This window comes from Mastigoproctus giganteus, chromosome 11, assembly GCF_048544385.1.
Source record: "Mastigoproctus giganteus isolate SK-2022 chromosome 11, ASM4854438v1, whole genome shotgun sequence".
Lineage (NCBI taxonomy): Eukaryota > Metazoa > Arthropoda > Arachnida > Uropygi > Thelyphonidae > Mastigoproctus > Mastigoproctus giganteus.
The window spans coordinates 93835895-93857212 of NC_143585.1; positions in this window are offsets into that span (position 1 = coordinate 93835895).

The window sequence follows — 21318 nt, forward strand, 5'->3', positions numbered from 1 at the left end:
CTTTTCACTCAGAAAAAAAAAAGTGAAGATTGATATTAGTTGAATTCAAGTTTGATTGTAATGAGGAATTAGAGTTTTGGAAAATCCAACCAGATGATTACGGGAAAGTAAATAAGATTTACGAGTACATATTCTTCCCTACAGTGAAGGCAATTTTTTCTGGAAAAGCTTTGGATAAATGAACACTTTCACTTCTCAGTTGCTTTTTTACAGAGCAATATCTGTATACACAAACTTTCTGAAATCAAATATACATAATGGGATAATTTCTGTATGGAATACTTTCATTCCGAAAATTCCCTTCAATGGGATTGAAAAAAATCTCCCATTGCTCAAGTCTAAAATTACATTGATGAAATGAATACCATTGTGATATCAGTAATTCTGATGGCATGATCAGAGTTCTTGTCATGAACATAGTTATTGTTAATGCTAGCTTCACATTTATTTTGTCGGACGCCATGAGCAATTCGAAGTAGACTTTGGTAATCAGTATTACTGGGCCTCGTTCGGCAATGTTCATCCTACTGGTAGGATGTTAAAAGGTTTTTCCATCGTCTTGTGCTGGGCAGGGTGACTATCATCCTTGCCGTACAGATATCTGTACGGCAAGGATGATGCTACCTCATTTCCCCATATCTTACTGCGGATATCGCTAACCCCTTCGTAGCTGAAGGGGTTAGGGATACCCTCCTTTAGAGGAATCATCCTTCTGAAAAAGCATACACTGGAGCCAGCAGTTAGAGTTCGGATTTGACTCAAGTTTTTCTTCTCCTTGGTACCAGAGTTGAATGCTACACAAACTGTTAGTGGATGACAATATAAGGCTTGAGGACAAACTGTCTATGAAGGCGCGCTAGAGCCACCTTTTGTATACCGCTTTTGATGGCCGTAGCCCGTCTGAATTGGGTAGGTGTAGGCACAACATCGCTGGGTGGCTGATGGGACGAAGATCCACTTGGCATGATTGACCTTTTTTAAAAGGAGAATTAAGTGTCCTACTGATCCTCTCAAGGAGATCAGGAGTGCAATATCTTAGTCGGTATTGTAGGGCATATGCTAGGCACTGGAGTCTAGCCCACGTTGCACTTCGCTGCCACCGAACTCTTGGCGTGAGAAGGTACGTGCAAAGGTATAAGCATTGTAGCAGATCGGCTCGGTCATAACGGCTGGATGGTTCGAACTGGGCCTAGATTTACAATCTAAGGATTCCTGAAACCGGACCCTTTGGTGTGTGAAGGATGGCTCAGCATTCCATTTGGAAGCGCAGATAGTGGGATCAGGATCCTTTGAATAGCTGTCACATGTTGAAGAGAAATAATTTAAATACAAATTTAAAGAGATTAAAGATAAATACCATATCTGGCCTGTCGTTTCTATCATAAACAGAAAAATTAAAGTGATCCTTCTGCCAGCAGTCTTAAAGAAATGGGTTTAACCAATTCTGATGTAAAAGTATATCTCGGTCAGGGCGGTGCAAGGAACAATAATGCTTCAGGATATTCCAGAGAATGACCACCATCTTGATTGATAATCGCGTCGCTATGCAGGCCACGTCTATGTATGATAAAGCACAGGTTAAGAAAGCAAAGAATTGGGACAAGAAATTCCATGTGAAGAAAAGGCAGAAAAGCAACGAGATCGGATCTTGTTTGTTTGGTAAAATCATAGATAATTCCCCCATGAATTGAACAAGCACTTCTCATCGGATTTTACTGAAGACCCTTCATGCTGATTAGTGTACGAGTGAGGCGAAGTAATGAAATTGGCGATTTCGAAATTACCCATGACTGTTTATTAAAACTTAATACCATAAAGCGTTTCCAGCATTGATGGGCACTACCACTATTTGGGGGACGCAGCCAGGGAGTATTTAACTCTTGAATTTCATTAAGAGAGCTTCTTTGGACTAAATTCTTTGGATTTGGGAAGTGGCAACGTACCATGAATACATAAAGGCGATTCTAACAGAGGTTGGAAACTACAGACCGATTAAGTTAGACTTAAGTGGTATGGAAAATATTAGAGGCAATGATTAAAAGTTCAATGCAGGGACGGTCAGATAGATGCATTCCGAAGGACAACTGGTTTTGTTAAGAGCAAACTGTTTAGCTAACTTACTAAGCTATTTTACACCGACTCATTAGCTGGATGTAGGGAACAATTTTAAATTATTTGGATTTTACAAGGAACTCAAGCGTGAGTACTGTATAAGCTATAACACTTTGGGATTATTTTAAATGTTCACAGATGGACTGCTGGGTGGCTACAAGGTAGAGGTAGTGCCTTGTAAGTAATGGATATCCTATAGTTTGGTGTAAAGGACTGTCAGAAGTGGGGTCCCAAAGGCCAGTTCTTTTACTGAAGTTTGATTTTATAAAAAACCAGAATCGACGAAGGGATAAGGCGTCGTGATGTCAGAATTCGCGAACGATGCAAAAATTGGTACAGTGGTTAATGATCAGTACCACCTAATCATCAGTAGTGGCCTACCTCATGTTTTGCAAGAGGTAGGTCTAACTTTTATTCTAATTTATTTTAAAGAATCTGATTATACTTATCCTAAACATTTTAAAATCGGCCTATGTTATATACATACATAAAAACAAGTCAACTTGAATTACAAATTTCCCGATCAACAACGAATTTAAAAACAGTACCTCAATATTCAATACTATTATTCACGCAAAATTTCCATATTTTAACCCAATTTGGGGGCAAAACTCCATGGCTTGCCGTCCAGGGTGTATTAACGACTGCTGACCCCCCTACTCTATGGCAATTTGTATCTTCAGAAGTTCAGTGGTCGCTGGGTTGACATGATTTGCGCTGATCTTTCGATTCCAATCACCAACTACTGAAAAACTGTAATCCTAAGGACTAAAAATCCCAATTGTTCACTGGCATATAGAATATGCAACTGATCATATCTGTCAAGTAATGACACTTCTAGGATTACTTTTCAAAGTAAAATTTTCCCAGGCTCTTTAATGAATATTAAAGACTTGAGTATTATTCTTCTCCCACAGGGTAGGAGGTCACTTTTTTATGCTGATGACAAATTTGAGCACTTCTGAAATAAATCAATTGCCATTTCTACCACTACACTATTTTTAAATAACTTCACCATAACATATAGGTATGAAACTATTTCATACCATAAAAATACAATATCCATCACCACCAACAAATAAAGAGGCTCTGTTATACAAGATCCAGACGTTACTTTTACAAAGGTGCTAGTTCCCTACTCAAAAAAGCTTATTCGCAAAATGTGTGAAGTATTTTTATTAGGTTATCCATTCAAAATACCAAATTATATTCCTCTAGTCCTTCCTACCCTAGAAGGTACTTGCCCAAGTTGGTCTTAATTCTTTAAACTTAAGAAAGAAAAAAATTAATACGAATTATAAAATTAATGCCGAGGCAAGATTGTATCATTAATTATTTATGCTGGTTGAATATAAGATGAAACCATTGGTTTTCAGAAGACAGTGATTGGTAATTTATTCAAAGTAATTTGTAATAAAGTTTAAATAGTATTAGGAATAATACTATCACATTCCAAAAAAGTGCGTCCTGGAAACTTTTCTATTGAAATAAAAAACATATCGGAAGATGTCTGATTAACAACCTAGATCTTTAATTAGACACTATCATATCTCATGAAAACTACGATAAGCAATTTTTGCTTAATATAAACGTAATGCACTTAAAACTTCGGATGATTTAGTATTATCACAATAAAGATTGCTATTATGAAAACTAGAGGTAGCGTTATGCGAATACCCTCAGGAATATGAAAATTCTCAAGAGTTCCACCTAAAAGAAATTGTCTGCAATGACCATAAGAAATAAAGCTTTGGGGAATCCAGTATACCTCTTGACTGGATAAAAGAGGAGTAAAGATACAGATTAAATTATCATCCCTAATGGTTCTTAAGTCTATGGAGTAGGGCTGTATCATTACAAGTTAAGGAATAAATGTACAATTTGTTTAGTTTGCCTGAAGTTAGAATTTCACTCGAGAGAAAAGAGTTTGATGTACCCGTCAATGGTATGAGTTTTGACATTGTAGAGGGTTAACAGTAATACTGTTTTACTAAATTAAAATAAGTTAATGTAACTGGAAAAGAGAATATTTTCCAGGTGTCATTTGCAAATTATTTCGCTTATTCAATGATACAAAAAACCACTTAAAAATTCATCCAGAAAATAGAAATTTGTTAATGAATATATAGGCTAAGAATCTGTATGATATGATTAATTCGTTTTTGGATTATCTTGAGATAACATTGAAATGGTTCATGGAGAAAATGTTCTGTATTTAACAGATGTATACGTGCAGGTTGGGGCTAGGACGAAAGAGTAATGTGGTAAATATAATCATGGATAGCAAAGATACTTGGAAACAATCAGGATTATGCATTTGTAATAGGATTGTAGTTAATTCTGTGAAATTCATGTACCTAGTATGTAATAGGTGTTTAACATTAGTGTCTTGATTCAGGAGAAAATGCACCGTCAATTTGAGATCTTAGGTAAATCCTAGGCTAAAAGAATTATTTATCTGAAAGAAGACCGATATTAACCACAGTGAGGTGGCTCAAGAAGTGGTTAATGAACGGATTGAGAAAACTTGTAAAGAAAAACGGTTCAGTTATATTTTGTAGTTAAAAGTAAATGAACAGTTTTTGTAATGATATAAAGTTTCCCAATTCGGCGAAATTTCATTACCGGAACCATATTGCTTAAAGACTCAATTTCAGTTAACCTAAATTTAAATGGACGCCACAAGTTTGTGGCTTGTATTCGCGTAATTAGATGACATTGTTTTATGCGCAAATCGTCAGTGACGACGAATAAAATAGTTGTAATAAATATCGCCCCTGAACGTGTTAAAGTTCACCAATATTCTATAGTAGCAATAAAATCAGACAAGTTTATTTCCACTTAGAAAATATTTAGCACAGATTCCGCTTGTAAAGTCAGAGGTATAAGGTGCTATTATCTTGACTACAATCCTAATAGGACCATTCCACACAATTGGAATCGTTTGGATCGTCGAAAATATCGTTTCATCATTAGAAACGAGTGGAACTGATAGTGCTACATGAACAGGTTGTAAAGTCCTTGAACAGCTTAACACTAAATCTTACAGTGCTCTTTCTAAAGAAAAAGCACTTGCTCATGCCGATCGATTGGTACTTTGTTACCAGATGACCTACACAGAACTAGCGATAAAAACGTACCTGGTTTCTTGGAGTATAGAGTATAATTAAAGGTTTTCCTCGATGACTGTTTCAGAAGTATGTTATTGCCAAAAGAATGTCATCCTTAATATTCGAATAATTTGGAATTAATCGCGTAAAGTGCAGAATTAGTAATTTAGTGGACAACTAGACTTAATATGCTTAGTCGAAGTCTATCGTTCTGGTGAACGATTTGCTTAAAATCATTAATATTTACTCCTTTCATGTTGTTCACTTAAATAAATGTCTCCAAGAAAGTGAGAAGAGTACTTCGAAATCGAAACGGGATAAGTACTTAACTGTGCATTTTAATACAAACTTAAGAATAAGACTCGACTCATTTATGTTGGATAAATTTAAGCAGAGTAGCCAACTTTTCAGTTAGATGGCTTTCAAGGACGCCACTTCATGTGGCGAGATTTAGAATAAACAGTTTAATTGAGGTAATCTATTAAATTCAAACCAATAAATATCTAATTACGTAGACAGTCGTCGTTATACCAACCGATTACAGGTATCGGAATTTTTCGATATATAGGAGTTTTCCATATGACTCCCTATACCACGACTGGATTCTCACTAGAGAATTAGTGCTTCAAGATCCACTGACATCTGCTGAGATGTATTAGAATAGCTCAATGTATTTCTATACGTTGAAGAATCGAAACTTGACTTTAGACCACATTTTCACAGGAAAAAATCGGCAGACTATTGTAACTACACGTAGGGTTGGCGTAGTTCGGCTCGGACTGCTCAGTGCCATAAATAAAAGCATTTCCATGCTAGTGCAACAGTTATAGTGCACTTCTGGCTAACAGAAGTAGCGCACCATCATACAGCTTCAGGAAGCTGTTGCTAGGATCATCTTTCGGACTTCAAAGCTCCGTCGAAATAAATTTGTTTCCAAATCAATCTACAAAGATGGATATGCGTCTTCAGTGTACGATAAGTGAAATTGTTTTTACAATAGAAACTTACTTATCCCACAATGTACGACAGTAACAGGGGCTCTAATAGCTTAATTCCGTTCTCCCAAGAAGACTCAAAAGTGATAGAATGAATTATAGCCGGCAGCGATTACAATACCATAAGACGAGTTTTACCTCAATACACTTGGGGTAAAAAGTGCAGCCGAAAGCTTCTCTCGTGAGCCTTATAAAGGAATGAGATTTTTCTTCAGCTAAAGAAACTGAAAATTTTCCGGTATGAAATAAATTGTTTAATTTTGGGTGAACACAAGGTTAGTGTTCACAAAATAACACCCAATTTGGTAAACACGCAGCTCGAACGACTGACTGAGCACGTATTCTGTTGTAACTTCGTGCCTAACCGCTGAGAAACGGCGTGAACAATAAGTGGTGATTCCCATATGGTCCAAATATGCGACAATTTTAAACGCAAGTATAAAATTGGGAAGTCGTGCACAAGCTATGGGAATTAACGTTAAACTGGTTGAAGATTAGATTTGTTAAAATTCAAGCTAATTTCAAGTTTCCAAACATTAAACAGGGAGCTAGGAAGACCAGTCCTATTCATAACTTTTCTAGTAGCAAGATAGACTTCATTATCTTGCTAAGACGGCCTCCGTAGCCGAGTGGGCAGGAGCGGGAGTGCAGTAGCACACGCTCTTTGAGTAGACCGGGGTTCAAGCCCCTGACTGCTGAATACGGTCGATCTGCCAACCCGCACTGGACCAGCGTGGCAGATTATGGTCCATTTCCCTCAGCATGAATTGTTGAGGAGGCTTCCACCCTGCAGTGGGTTGATAATGGCTGCACTTTACTTTTTTTTATCTTGCTAAGGTGATATTTTGTTATTTAGGTCTGAAGACCACAAATTTCAAAGGTATTTAAAAGAACGACGATGATCAGATTACCAAGGAATTACGCACACAATTTAGGTGTGGACTGCAATGTTTGACAACAAAATTTAAAGGCGGTATCTGAGTGTACAATGAAAGTTCTGATAGGAAAGTTCCAGGAGCAGTGTTAAGAAACAACTTTGGGAAAGCGGTCAGTGGAAAGCAGACTCAACACTGCAGTAGACTCAATTTCGCAGAAGAGGGTCTGGCTAAAGCAGAAATACTGCATTTTCTCATTAAGCAAACTAATGAGAAATAGTAAGTGTTTTTATGCAGTTCGGCAGCAAGTATTCTGAACAAGGCCGACAAGTTCAACTTGTTAAATTTAATAGAAATGAATGAAATACAGTAATGTAGACTAAGCCCATATTATTTGAATGTTTCACTGATGCATGCGTTTCTGATTTCAGTAATAGAACTGCTCAACAGGAGCGACCGATTGCATTCAGAAAAACTTAGAAATTGTCGGTTAATTCAATCTTTACATAGGGCAGGCCACTGATGTATTTCACTTTATTCTAACCAGTGTTCAAATTTTGGGCTGAGAGCCTGCAGTTTACTTACATTCTTTTATCTGGTCTAATTAATTTGTAATTGAAGTTGAACTTTGTGAATAGAGGAATTGGACAAGTTTCCATGGAGTAATTAACTCGGTAAAAGCTCTTATGGAAAGGGACAATTAATAACTCGGCTATTTAAACTGATCACTGAACGATACTTCCAATAAAGTAACCATTTAGATTAGGTAAACATAATAGATAAATTCTGTTTAAAATCGGGGAAGCACACAATGTCAGTTGACAAGGGAGAAAGAATATTCAGTATTTACAGTGAATTTAATCGCAGTCACTCAACAGGAATATTGGCATGGGAAAACGAGTGAAATGCATACATTTTTTCTAGACACGATATGTACATAAATTAGAACAAATGCAAGGTACAATAGGATTGTTTCACTGATCCATGCGTATTTACTTATGCACTCGCCGCAGTTCATTCTGCTACGGCAGTCACTTTTCACTTGGAGAAAAGAGGTAATGGTAAGTTAAGATTACAAACCAAGACTTCAGCCAGTTCGTTACTGGGAATTTTAAAATGAGTCATAAACAGCCGCTTAATAGTTAACTTAGATAGCAAAGTCAAATTAGGTTGGTCATTGCATGTGAACGGGCAGAGGTGAAAGCCTTTAAAGATGATATACTACAAGATAGTATGGCTTAAGAATTGAATGAGGAAGTTGCATCTAGAGGCAGCATGTTATTGCTTAGGTGGGGATCAATTGTGACCATTAAGATACCATAATGCTGAGCAGAGCAAATAGGTGGACTAGAAATGAAGTTCTAGTATAATGAAGAATATATACGATCTTTGCAGCTAAGCTTTCTTGATGAAAAACGCTGCGTATTATACAGAAATACAAAAACAGTTGTTAAGTCAGATGAATCAGAAAGTTACTTAAATTGGTGGTTAACCAAAATGTGAGCGTAGCCGAATTGATGTAAAAATTGCATTGTTGAATCGATTACTTCAGCCAGTGAATTTTAAATGGAATGTGGTGTAATTCAGAGTTTATCCCCCAGTTTCAGCAGTTAGGACTGCAAAGAAATGCGATTAATTGGAATTTCTGTAAGTCCAAAAGCTAATCGCTAGAGTTAGTTTTTTTATATTGGATATTTCAGAAGACTGATTTTATATATTTCAGAGGAAAACTTCAAAGTGCTAAGGCACTTTGAAGTTAAAGGAATAACCAAGCTTCAAGCTTAATATCAACAAGCTAGATAAAGCTCCACAAGCAAGCTGTAATATAAAATTAGAGCGCGCGAGTCTAATGTTGACTAAAGCGTAGGTATTGTCAAAATACTGATTAAAGATAAAGAAAAAAGTAAACATTGAATATGTACGAAAAAAATAAACCCGTCTAAATTCTAGTTTTGATGAATGGATTTCATTAAACTATTATAGAAAGGGAAAACTTGTATTAACTGGACATGAGCAAGATTTCGATTTGAACAGAGGATGAACAAACAATATCGGATGAAGTTCAACCTCCAGATAATTACATTTAGTTGACAAATTCTAATCTAAATAAGAACCAAAACCCATAGTAAACCGACAAATGTAAGTTTTCGATTGTAGTATTCCGGTAATCTTTACACATTACGGGGATGTACTAGAATTGCAACCACAAGGATACAAATATTTTGTCAATTACAAACCAACGTGCACATGCCTAGAAGAAAGAATCTACATTCACAGTACGATTGGGATGAACTTACTTATTAAGAAATACTGCTCTCATTCCAAATTTTTGTGGCTTAAGTTCTGACATTGTATTTACAGAAAATATTGGGTATGTTCTTTTTCGTGATTTTACCACAGGATGAAAGCAGCAACTAGTGCCAGCATGACCACGTTTACAGGAAATTAAAGGTACTAAAACAGTCAACATCAGAATGGATATTGAGGTTTAGTATAGCTGCATGCCAAAAGGTTCAACTTTATGCGAGGAAAGACAATGCGCCAACATTGTTCCTTCAAAGATTGATTTGTTTCTAGAAATTCGGTGCATATTCAAACCACTCCGGTGGTAGTCGGTTTGATTTCGTAGGATGAAATATAAACAAACTACTTGCAAAGGAATTTCGCAATGACTATTTGCAAATTAATGCGTCTACCATTTTCTGGAGGAATTTTTTGTTCTGGTAGTTGTTGGCGCATAGACTTCTGTGGCCATAACGCACCTCCCAAGGTTTTTGCAATACTTCGATCCAAGCCCGAGGCGGGAATCGAACCCGCGACCTTTGGGTTGCCAGGCAGGCACTTTACCCATCCGGTCGGCCTGGAGGAATGTGGCTAATAGTTTGTTTGAAAGGACACTCCTCGTTGGTAAACTGAACGAATTACCATAACATTTTGCCTAGATGTGTTTTGATAACAATGCTGTTTGATGAACTGAATTCTTGTTAGTCGTGTGTAGAGAAACTCGGCCATTTTGGAATATCAGCTATATAATTAGAAGACCAATCATGCTGAATAAAATTAAAGTAAAATTCTTCAGCACCGAAATTTAACGCAACTAATAAAATAAGTCCACCTTAGCTTCAGAACTTCCTTGTTCTCTAGTACTGCATTTGAGGACTACTTTCTATACTAGAAGGTTCATTGCTTCTAAGATGTAATCAATGAAAAACGTCAGCATGGGGAACAAGTCTCATTCCAGAGAATTTAGAGTTATCTAGTTGCGAAAGCGTACAAGATACACTTGTTATCAAATTCTAACATAAGTGAAAATATATGGAAAGTAAAACGAAATTGGGTATTGCAACTGAAATTCGTATTTCAACTACCATATTAAAATATTTTCCTCTGTAATGTTGGCACTTAACCGTATTGTTTATATCTTCCGAATTAAGTTATTTTCGATACATTTTACTAGAGAGGGGCTTGCGTTCAGGGAACAGTTTGAAAGTGCACACGGTAATTTATTGGGCTAAAAACGGAATAGGATGATGTTGACCAGCAGTAATTCGCATTTTGGAAATACGTTGTATTTCCAAAAATGCGAATAAGACCGCATGGAAATTTTATGCCAGGACTGCAGGATTCCAGTCTACAATCATCGCACGTACTTTTTTTTGCCAACTGTTTTCGAAAATATAAATTTGATGGCTTTCTTCCATTAACAGATCACACTAATGGTTTTGACATTAAAACCATTCCTAGCTAGACTAGATTGATAGTGTTAATTGATACAGCAGCACTCGTAAAACTTTTATTGCCGGGTTAGGTGTGCAATAAACAGAAATTGTTATATTGTCTGATGTACTGGACGGAAAACCATAGATTCCGGCATTAAAAAAGAAATCTCCAAATTCCCTACATTGAAGATTCAAATTCTGAAAATTTAAACCGCTGTAGGAGGATTGCAATTATAACTGCACTAGAAGCAGTTCTGAAGGGAATTGACAGTTCAACTAGTCAACGAAAAAAATTCATTAATATTCCCCAGCAGGCCTTTAAAGCATTCTGAAAACAATCAGCTTTTTAAAAATTAAGTTTAGTAGCAATAAACTAATAATTTCATAAAGTGGTGAAAAACTTCTCCAAAACGAAAGTCCAGAATCTGTAGTTGCTGTTACTGTAGTGGTGAATTCTATGTGAAAACAAACCGTAGCGCTTTTCGGAGCAAACCCTTTCAAACTCGAACTGTGAACTTCACATCTCATTGAAATTTAATTTTGCTCTGAAATAGCCCTACATTTATTAATTGGCCCTGAAATTAATTTGGACGCAGCGCAATGATGGGCATGGAGAAGATCTGGAAATACACGTCAACGATGATCTGAATGGTTAACACTACAGCGTTTCCCATAGTGGGAAAGCTGGACAACGAAAATTTCAAGCACTATTTTAAATTACTTTTAGTCTTTGCGAGAATTCACTCATCTAGAAAGTGAGGAGTTTCTATTGCTAAAATTCAGCTTAGATTTTTTAAATTATGAAAAGAGATACACTAAATTAGCTTCATCCTACAATTAAGATCGCTGGTATTTAGAAAATGAAACGAAGCTAAATGGTTTCAAATTTCGTACGAAAAGTACAAATTGACATTAATCGAAACAGGTGCAGAAATACTCAAGTTTAATTACAGGAAATCTATGAAATTTGCAGATAATTAAAGCAGTTTTTAAAATTGAAGCATAGTTATTTTTGGAAAAGTCATTTGATGTGAAAACTTGAAGTTGATTAAAAGCTTCGTTTCGGCATTTGAATAACTTAGAGGGAAGGGTTACTTTATCCAATTGAAATTCGTTTTAAGTATCAAAATGGATTATTGTATTGATTTCAATTGGCTTTCCTATTATGTTTAATTTAAATGAATCAAACGGAGGAGTAAAGACTGCAGTCCCCTGATTATTCATATTCTATTTCTAACAGCACGGAATAAATCCGTGAATCATTACCAAGGCCAGTGTTTATGGGCGAAATGATGTCCCTTTGGTTTATGTTATTTAATGTAGAACAAAAATTCACCCAAGCGAATATTAATGATCTCACAGCTAGTATTTGAGCACGTGTACTTGCAAAAAATAAGGTTTTGCTGTGGCATCACTTGATGTTTACTGCAATTAATAAGCAGCCGAGAGGTCCTGGAAATAACTATTTTTAGGTGGTTGAAACACAAAAGGGGAGTCGTCAATTTCTGAAAAATTGTCTTCAAATTCTTAAGCCTGGTTTATGTTTAGGCACAATGGGATTGTACAATCCCGGCATTCTTTATTGTAAAGAAACCACCAAATATTGATAAACCACATGAAATTAACTGTACAGTAATACATGTTACTAATGCTTAGTTAGATACATGCTACAGTATGTAGTGTGTTCCAATACAAGATTCTTTTATTCAGTGCCAGAAAGATAACATTGGAACGGCAAAATTTTCTGCTTACGTCGGGTTGGACACTTCCTAACGGTACCTTCCTTTGGAAAGAAAAACAATTATGCAGATGGCTTTTAAAGATCTCCTTAAAAGAAAGGAATCTTATTTGATTTATATTGTAGTTTAAATTAATTCTGTTTGAAGAAGCATATCCATGATTTCAGCTTTTACTTACTAATAGCAAAATTCATTAATACTAAGTTGCAAAAAAACTTCATTTTTTTGCAACTTAGTATTAATGAATTTATAGCCCAGTTGGGTGGGAGATATTTTGCAGGAAGCATTTTGGAAGAAGCTAAAGCAACCTTCCAACTATCCATGTAGTACTAACAAGACGTTTGTTCTTGAAGAAACAAAGCCGACGAATATTCGGAGCTCTCCCCTCCCGGGCTTCGCAGTGCTGACGAATGAACGGAAGATTAGTTTCTTGGAAAGAAAACGATTGTTTAACTTCTTAGATAATTTAAGTCTTGGTTTGTCAGCCAAATATTAAGTGGCATCAGAACCATGTACTGATACAATAAAAGCCGGCGAGCAACTTGAAAGTTAGCTTGTAACACAAGTGAGCAATATGATAGTTTATTACATGGAAAAAAACTTGGGTCAAAAATAAAATTAGTTTCTGAAATGGTTACGAATCTACAGCTGCTGGCTTAAAAAGCATCATCAAATTTAGACACCGGATACTGGCATATTCTCGGTAACCTTTCAGAAAGTAAAGGATGTTTACGACTCAATTTCAACAGGAGTAGGTCACACAATTCGTACGCATTTGAAACAAGCTTTTTCCTTTACACGAACAAACTTTAAAGACGAGAAATGAGCTTGCTTTCAAGAGACTAACACCATAAAGGGCAAGACTAATGACTTATATTAAAGTTGCCTGTGATAAGCCGAGACAGTTCGTTGGTAGGCATTGGAACTGCAGCACTCCCAGCTTTTTAAAACTATATATTCAACGGATTTATGAAATTGTGAAGAATGCAACGAAATTATTTTTATTAACAGGACCAGCATATTATACTTTCCTCTATTTCCAATAATATTAAAAAACCCAATTGTTTAACTTTAAAGCATAACCGTAGGTGGAACTATGCTACACAGTTCCACTTTTGGCCCCAGTGGTTGTCAATCCATAGTTGCTTTCCAAATACGCATTTTTTTAGATGACAAAACGAGGCAAAAGAGACAGAAGCAAGCAGTGTCGATTTGAATAGTGCAAACTTTAATGAAGCTTTTTAAATAAGGTTACTCAAGTCTCTTAATGGCAAGTGCTCAGTTAATGTTTTGTAGTATTTAACTAGCTTACTATCTAACTCCACATATCATAACTAAAGCAATTTAATGTAACTTTCAGAAGCAGCACCCCCCCATACAGATTCACAATTGGTCACAATACGGTTCCGTTAAGACGAATATCTTGGACGTCTTCCGTCTCAAGAGTGATAATTCGTCAATTGAACCTTTCGCGTTGGTAGTTTAGCAAGTCTATTCAATTTACCGTAAACTAATTAAAGGATTAAAATTTCATACGAGCATTAGCAGTAGGCCAGTAATATATGCACGTGTAAGGAAAAGTTAAGTGACAAAAGCTTAGATTAATGTCAAAAGAAAAATCGGAAGAATAACTTGAATTATTCAAAACTGAGTTTGGACAAAGATTGTTTAAATACAATGGTTAATTTCTAATTAACGTAACTAGCCAAAGCAGCATTGCAGTAGTCCCCTCATTTGGCTACATCGTAATCTGTACCCACGTGAATGAAATGCGGTAACTTTCACGTAAGCTTGTTTGATCAAATTTCGCTGTAGCCAGTTCATTTTAAAATTAGCACACAGCTATAAGAGTGCATTATGACATCCAGGTTTTGATAAACCATGAAGATTTGTAACATTAATTGTACCCTCCATTTCGGGTTTACATTCTCCTACCTATCATGAAAAGGTTTAGTTGCATATCGAGACAATTTAGATTCACAAGACAATCCCAGAAAGATCTTAAAATTATTGCAAGGAATTTTCTACTCCCGTGCCTGCGATTAGCTGATAGGCTTACTTAAAGAAATTTCAAATCATTATGAAAGTTACTGCGATTGCTATGTATTCTATCATCATAAATTCAAGCATAAGCAATTAAACTACAATGTTAGAAATTACGCAGTTCTGTACATAACTGACTACTACCTGGAGGATCAGCAAACTACAAGAACCTGAAATCAGGTTTCTGTAAGGTCATTTCCACATCACTTGTTAATGTTATTAAACTGGTACAACATGCGTTCTTTACAGATTATCATTAAAGTAAATTGCATGTTATTTGGAGATCACTAACCTAAGTAGCAGACAAAACGTAGTTCCTTGAGGCGGCAGTTTAAGGTTTAAATACTGCATTGAATTTTCGATCAGTTTACTTACAGGTTCCAATACCAAGGATTTGAACTGCAACAAATGTCACGTCTCTTGAAAGATGTCTTAGAAATTAATTATTCCACTACTCAAGAATTGATTCGTCAGACTTTCCTGAAAAGAGCATCAGATTTCTTGCTAATTCAATTCAGCTCCACTGACTTCTGATACGAGTTGTACTGCAGAAACAGTGAGAAGACATGCATTAAGCTCCACCTTCATTGCAGACCTCCACGGTACACATTCCTACCAATGAAAACAGGGTTAATTTAATTAATCTAATTAGATTTGAGTATATATGTAATAAATTTGATTAAATTTAAAATATCACCTTTTAACATTTAAGTTAAACGAATTCAGTTTTGTATTTGAGAAATAGTTTGTAATTTTCAATGAAAAGTTGAACTGTACAACGTGATAGAAAGGGATTTCCTCACTTCGCTGGGCAGTTGGATGTTGACCTAAAATTCCCCTTAGTATCAAAATTGCGAAATGACCGAAGCTTTGGATTTCTTTCGCTCCAAAGAATTAAGTTCTCAATAGTTGGAAAATAAAAAAAATACAGCATTAATGAAAACTGATGGCAACTAATACCACCGTACAATTTTGAACACTATAGCATATGACCTTTCTGTAGTAAGGAAGACTAAATTTGAGAAAGGAATAGCACTTATTGCAGCATAGAAGTCTCGTTTATTGATACTTCTGATGGAGATTAAATCACGTGCTCAGTAAATTAAATGTTACTTTATTTTATTTTATTAATAAAAAGATACACAACAGGTAACCATTAACAGTGTATCTGAGATCAGATCAATAAACATAATAACAATAATGTGAAATCCTACAGGACGATAAACATTGATATAGATTCAAACAATAAAAGCATATGTACAAAAGAGGATTGTATTAAGTTAAGTTACCGGTAAAACAAGTAATAATTAATCCGTTAGAGAATAGAAAAATAATATAACAAATAATAAGCTACAATAATTAGATGTGAGCTAGTCACTTTGCAGTTTAAGTGAAGAGGCAAACTTGTGGATGGAGTACATCAGTGATTGGGAGTTGTCAAAGAAGTCAATGCGAGAGTCATTTGCTGATTTGCTGATTCTGTTCAGTGGACTGAACTTCATTAAGTCCGTGTTGGCAGAGTCAAGGCGAAACGGTGTAAGGTTCCTGACTTGTCTACAGGGAGCATTGAAGTTTATTTTACTCAGGATATCAGATGCTTCATAAATTCCAGTGATTACTTTGGCTAGGAGGGCGATGTCAGCAGTAACTCTTCTAGTGCACAGAGGCCTTAGATGAAAGTAATCACACAGCGATTCATAATACACTGAGTGATAGAATAGAGGATTGCGGTACGTAAGGTAACGGATAAAGTTTTTTGGACTGCTTCAATTTTGTTAGTTAAAGTCTTTGTGTGAGGATTCCAGATGGGTGAACTGAATTCAAGGATTGGCAGAACAATAGTTTTATAAAGGATAACCGCATATCTGTAGTTTTTGAACTTGTATGTGTTCCGTTTGATGAATCCCAGTGTTTTGAATGCTTTGCTGGTGATTTTAAGGACATGGGCATCGAATTTAGCACTGCTGGAAAAGAGAATCCCTAAGTCGTTAACTTGGTCACACCTTTCGATGATCACAGAGTTAATACTATACTCCGTATTCATTAGTTGTGGAGATCTGCAAGATGAGAAAGAGATAACTTTGCACTTCGAGGGGTTAGCAGACAAGCCATGCAGAGACAGCCACAGAGAGAATTTATTGAGAGCACATTGAAGTTGTTGAGAATCGGTAGTCTCCTTCACTGCTGAGTAGATCTTAAGATCATCTGCATAGAGAGCAACTTGAACATTGGAGGTGTAGATGAAAGAAGGAAGATCATTTACGAAAACAATGAAGAGAAGAGGACCTAAGGGAGAGCCTTGTGGTACTCCGCTTAGTGGTATAAAACAGTCTGAGTTCACTTGATCGATGATAACGCTCAAGGAACGATGCGTAATATAGCTGCGTAGCCATGAGAGCAAAGGGTCACGGATGCCATATAGCTTACGTTTTTCCAGAAGTTGTTCGTGCGGGACTTTATCAAATGCCTTAGATATGTCTGTGTAGACTGCATTAACTTGTAAGTGGTTATCAAGAGCTTCAGAGGTGTATTGCCAGAAAGGAAGTAAATTTGTGACTACTGACTTGCCACTGCAGAAACCATGTTGATTCTGATCGATAAAAGGCTTGAAGAATTCGAAGAGATGTTTGTGCACTGCTGTGTAGAAGAGTTTAGCCAGGCTGTTTTGCAAGGTTATGGGTCTGTAGTCGCATACGTCATTTTTATCACCTTTTTTGAAAATAGGAACTATATTGACCTGCTTAAAGTGCTTAGGATACTTCCCCAGCCTGAGAGACAGGTTGAAGATCCGCAGTATGAGGGGTTTCAATGTAGTGACAGTCCTTTTCCAAAATAGGCCTGGAATGTCATCTGGGCCTCTAGTATAGTCATTTTTCATGACTTTTTAATGCCGAGTTTAAATCTTCATCAGTGATAAAGAGATTAATGAGGATATCATCTTTAACAGGTGTGAAGTCAGGAAATGAGGCAGGTCTCAATGTATCATTTGTTTGAACTTGTCAATAGCTCGAGAATTCCGTCGTTTACAAAATGCATGCAAATTTTAAGCAGCTTCCAGCCGTCTGCACAAGTGATTTGGACACCATTTGCTAGCATAAGTGGCTGACGTGGACTTTCGGAAAGTATCTCTACTACAAATATTTCGTTTTTTTGTTTTAGAAAAAACTTAGGTCTACTTCAATATACCGAAGTAGGAATATTGAGGTTCAGTTCAGTGGAATTGAATACTCAAATTCGGTAAGTTGAAACTAGTACAACCTAGAGAAATAAACGCTCTTTAAACAATCACCGTGTCCTACCTATTAGAAATTTTAGGTTTCACGCATTTAAGTTTTAGTAAATGAACCACTGGATTAACTATAATAGTTTAAAGGTAGACTATATTCTAGTTGGTAGTGTTTAATAAACCATCAGCGATTAAGACCGTCGGGTAAGGTTTGATGTGTAGGGCCCTTGACACTTGTCCGATGAAGCAAGTTTATATTAGTAATTTACATTACATGGGATAAAGCTGCTCGGGAAAATTTACTATAATTGTGTAAATGGAGAAGGAAAAAATTTAGTAGGGCATACGACTAAGCAAGTTTCCCATTAATAGAGTTTCTTTACTTCCTTCCAGCACGACTGAATCAAATACATTTGAATAATCTTAAGGTTCATACTTAAAATGCCCCAATGTATCTATCCACAACATAGCACCACTTTCGAAAGTGTCGACTTCCAATCATCTTTCGAGTCTTTTATTATTGAAATAGGAACTATTAAAGACCACCTTCAGTTATGAAGGATTTAACCTCGCACTGCATTATTACACAGAACATCAGATAAAAATCTGTAAACGTAAGCAGCTCATGTAGATGGTCATGCCAGGCATGGTGACATTGCTCTTAAGAGTTTTACTCGGAAGCCCGCAAAAGTGCCATTGTTTGCCTTTTTAGCGTATTGTACTGCAATTGGCTCTTACGGAATTAAGCCTGTGATCGGAGTGGTGAAAGCGAGATTCATTCTGAGTCTACTCGGGAATGGCCATAAGGGCCAGAATTCAATAACTTGTTACCTCAGTAAAATATGTCAAAATAGAATGACAATTGATTACTAACATTGAATTTTGCGGAACACTTGCGATGCTATATTTAAAGCTAAGTGGAAAAAATATTACCTTGAAATAATACATTAAAATAAACTTGAAGACAAATGAAATAGAATTAATTTCTGATGGCTTAAACCTAAATGCCCCTTGCGTTCTCCTTCCTCAGCTGGTGTGGCACGCCGAAAAAATAAACAGCAAGAGTATAATATTTGAACTTCGTTAGCATTTGTTTTAGATAGTTTATTTGCGGCAATTATTGTTGTTGGCTTTCAAATTGAAAAATTAGTACCTTAAAGTGAAAAAACTACGATTTCTATAAATCGTCACGCCAGGGACCATTCGGTAATTATATCCAAAATTCTGCCCCTGAACTTAGGAGAAATGGATGACAAAATTAATTACTTCTAGTGCTGTTCCACTATTAGCAGAACAGCATTAGAAAGGGAGAATTGGATGGTTCTCCCTCCAATTCTCCCTATCCCTTAGAATGGCACCAGCATGAACTTTTCGCAATGTACTTTGAAATTATGACATGGTGCATAATGAACTGAATTTGCATGTGAAACTGGTGAATTTTTTACCTTGAAGTGGACGGTAAAGCTAGCAGCTCGAAATTTAGTAACTAACCATTGTTCAATTGTGGTTAGTTACTAACCACAATTGAAGCAATTCTACTGAAGAACGATAGGAAACAATACAATGTTGCAGTTGTCCCAATTTGAAACAGATTATTGCAGAGTAACAACAGTTCTTGAAATGAGTGGAAACTTATTTAGTGAAAGCCAATTCAGAACAAGTATACAGATAAGTGGACGAGTTGTCATGTCTGGACATCCAGCAAAGAAATTTATTACAAAGCAACAATTTTATGGCTGGAATTCAAGCTCAATTTTGACACGGTTCAGAGAAAAATTCGTAAATTAAACATTTACATTAATTCTATTCTTACTTTTAAACGAATTTAGTATTTTCCAGTTAGGTGCGATTAGAAATCATCCTGTTAATATGGAAAAGAATCTCAGTTAGTACTGGATTCTGTTAACTAGTCGTAATCATCCAGATACTGGAGTGTACATTTGGATGCGCTAAACAAATTAGCACAGAAAAACTTTCTAAAGCCTTCGTCTAATAACTTGCCATTTAAATTTGAAAAATATCTGAGCAATACAAGTATTACAACGAATGAACTTAATCTCGAGAATGAATGGGAGGCTTACATCTCCCCTTAAAATCATGAGGTAGGAGTGAGTGAAAGCAGTTACGGGCATCAAACTCACCAAAACTTTATACACTCATTGTTTTCGCATTTTACAGATTGGGAAAAAACTGGATACAGCGATTAGAAATGGCAGCCCTAAAGATATGTCGAGAGATTTTTCACACGGCCTATCTTTTAACTACTTTCATAATTAATCACCTCGAGAAAGTTTCTCCTCTTTCGAACAATTCGCCTTTAAGGGCATATTAAGACCATCCCCCTTCAAATTGGACAGATTGCAGTTCCCCCCCCCCCAACTATAAAAGTTTTATTTCTCAAATTTAGACTTCAGCTCCCCTATATTCATTTGTAATAAATGCCAACGCAGTTCACTTAATTTCTTACAGCTGATTGTAACTAAAACCATGCAGCAATACATATCGTTCTAGCAATAATCAAGATTCCTAATAAAAGGAATCTCTTTCTAGGGGTTAATAAATGACCCGAATGAAAGGACGAATTGCTAATTTAAGTTTATCTTAAAAACATTACAAGAAGCAACTTGCTTTTAACCGTTAACGCACTTTCATTGAAAGTACAAAAACCTGACCCTGAACATTGAACAGTAATCAGACAACTAATTCGTATATTTACCTTCTTACGATGGAAGATTCCATCGGATTCTGCGAGGCTATCTTTTATCGGTGTGTCCCATTAGAAGACCAGTTCCACCAGTGGAACATTAACGTACCAACAATTTCTTAGCATATTATTCTGGAAATTTATATTATACTGCTTTGTTTATATTCCAGGACGACCACATAATTAATGAAGTCTTAACTTCCTCCAGTTGCTGAAAACAAACTTCATGGCTTCAGTTCTCAGCACCTGCGGTGTATTTCATGATGGAACCCAACTCCAAATAAGTAATACATATATAATAACCTCGTTGCATCTCACTCAACATCATTCCTAAACGCATGATCATCTCGAATTCGAAAATACCAATGAGAACAAACAGAAATGACAGTCTACAAGGAAGGAGTAACAACTCGCAATGATCTTATGTCTTCCCTTTTGATAGCTTAAATTGAACAAGCAGCAATCCGGGAATTGTGGTAGCGTGATGTCACTGATCACGTGAGGCAACACTGCCTTTGAATATCACTACACTAAATTAATGGAATAATTAAATGGCCAAAAAATAAATAAATAGTACAGAAATAGAGTAATAACTGCATGTCGACATTTATAAAATAAATTTTGAATAAAATTTTAATATCTTACAGAAGACGGCATGATAAGTATTTGAATTGCATAGCGTCTGTTACAGGAAACTCCCTGTGAAAGTACGGGAGGAGGGGAGGTTAGGAAGTTTTTTCTTATATTTCGAATAATAAACAGCATTCTAATGCGTTTAATTAAATCTATACTACT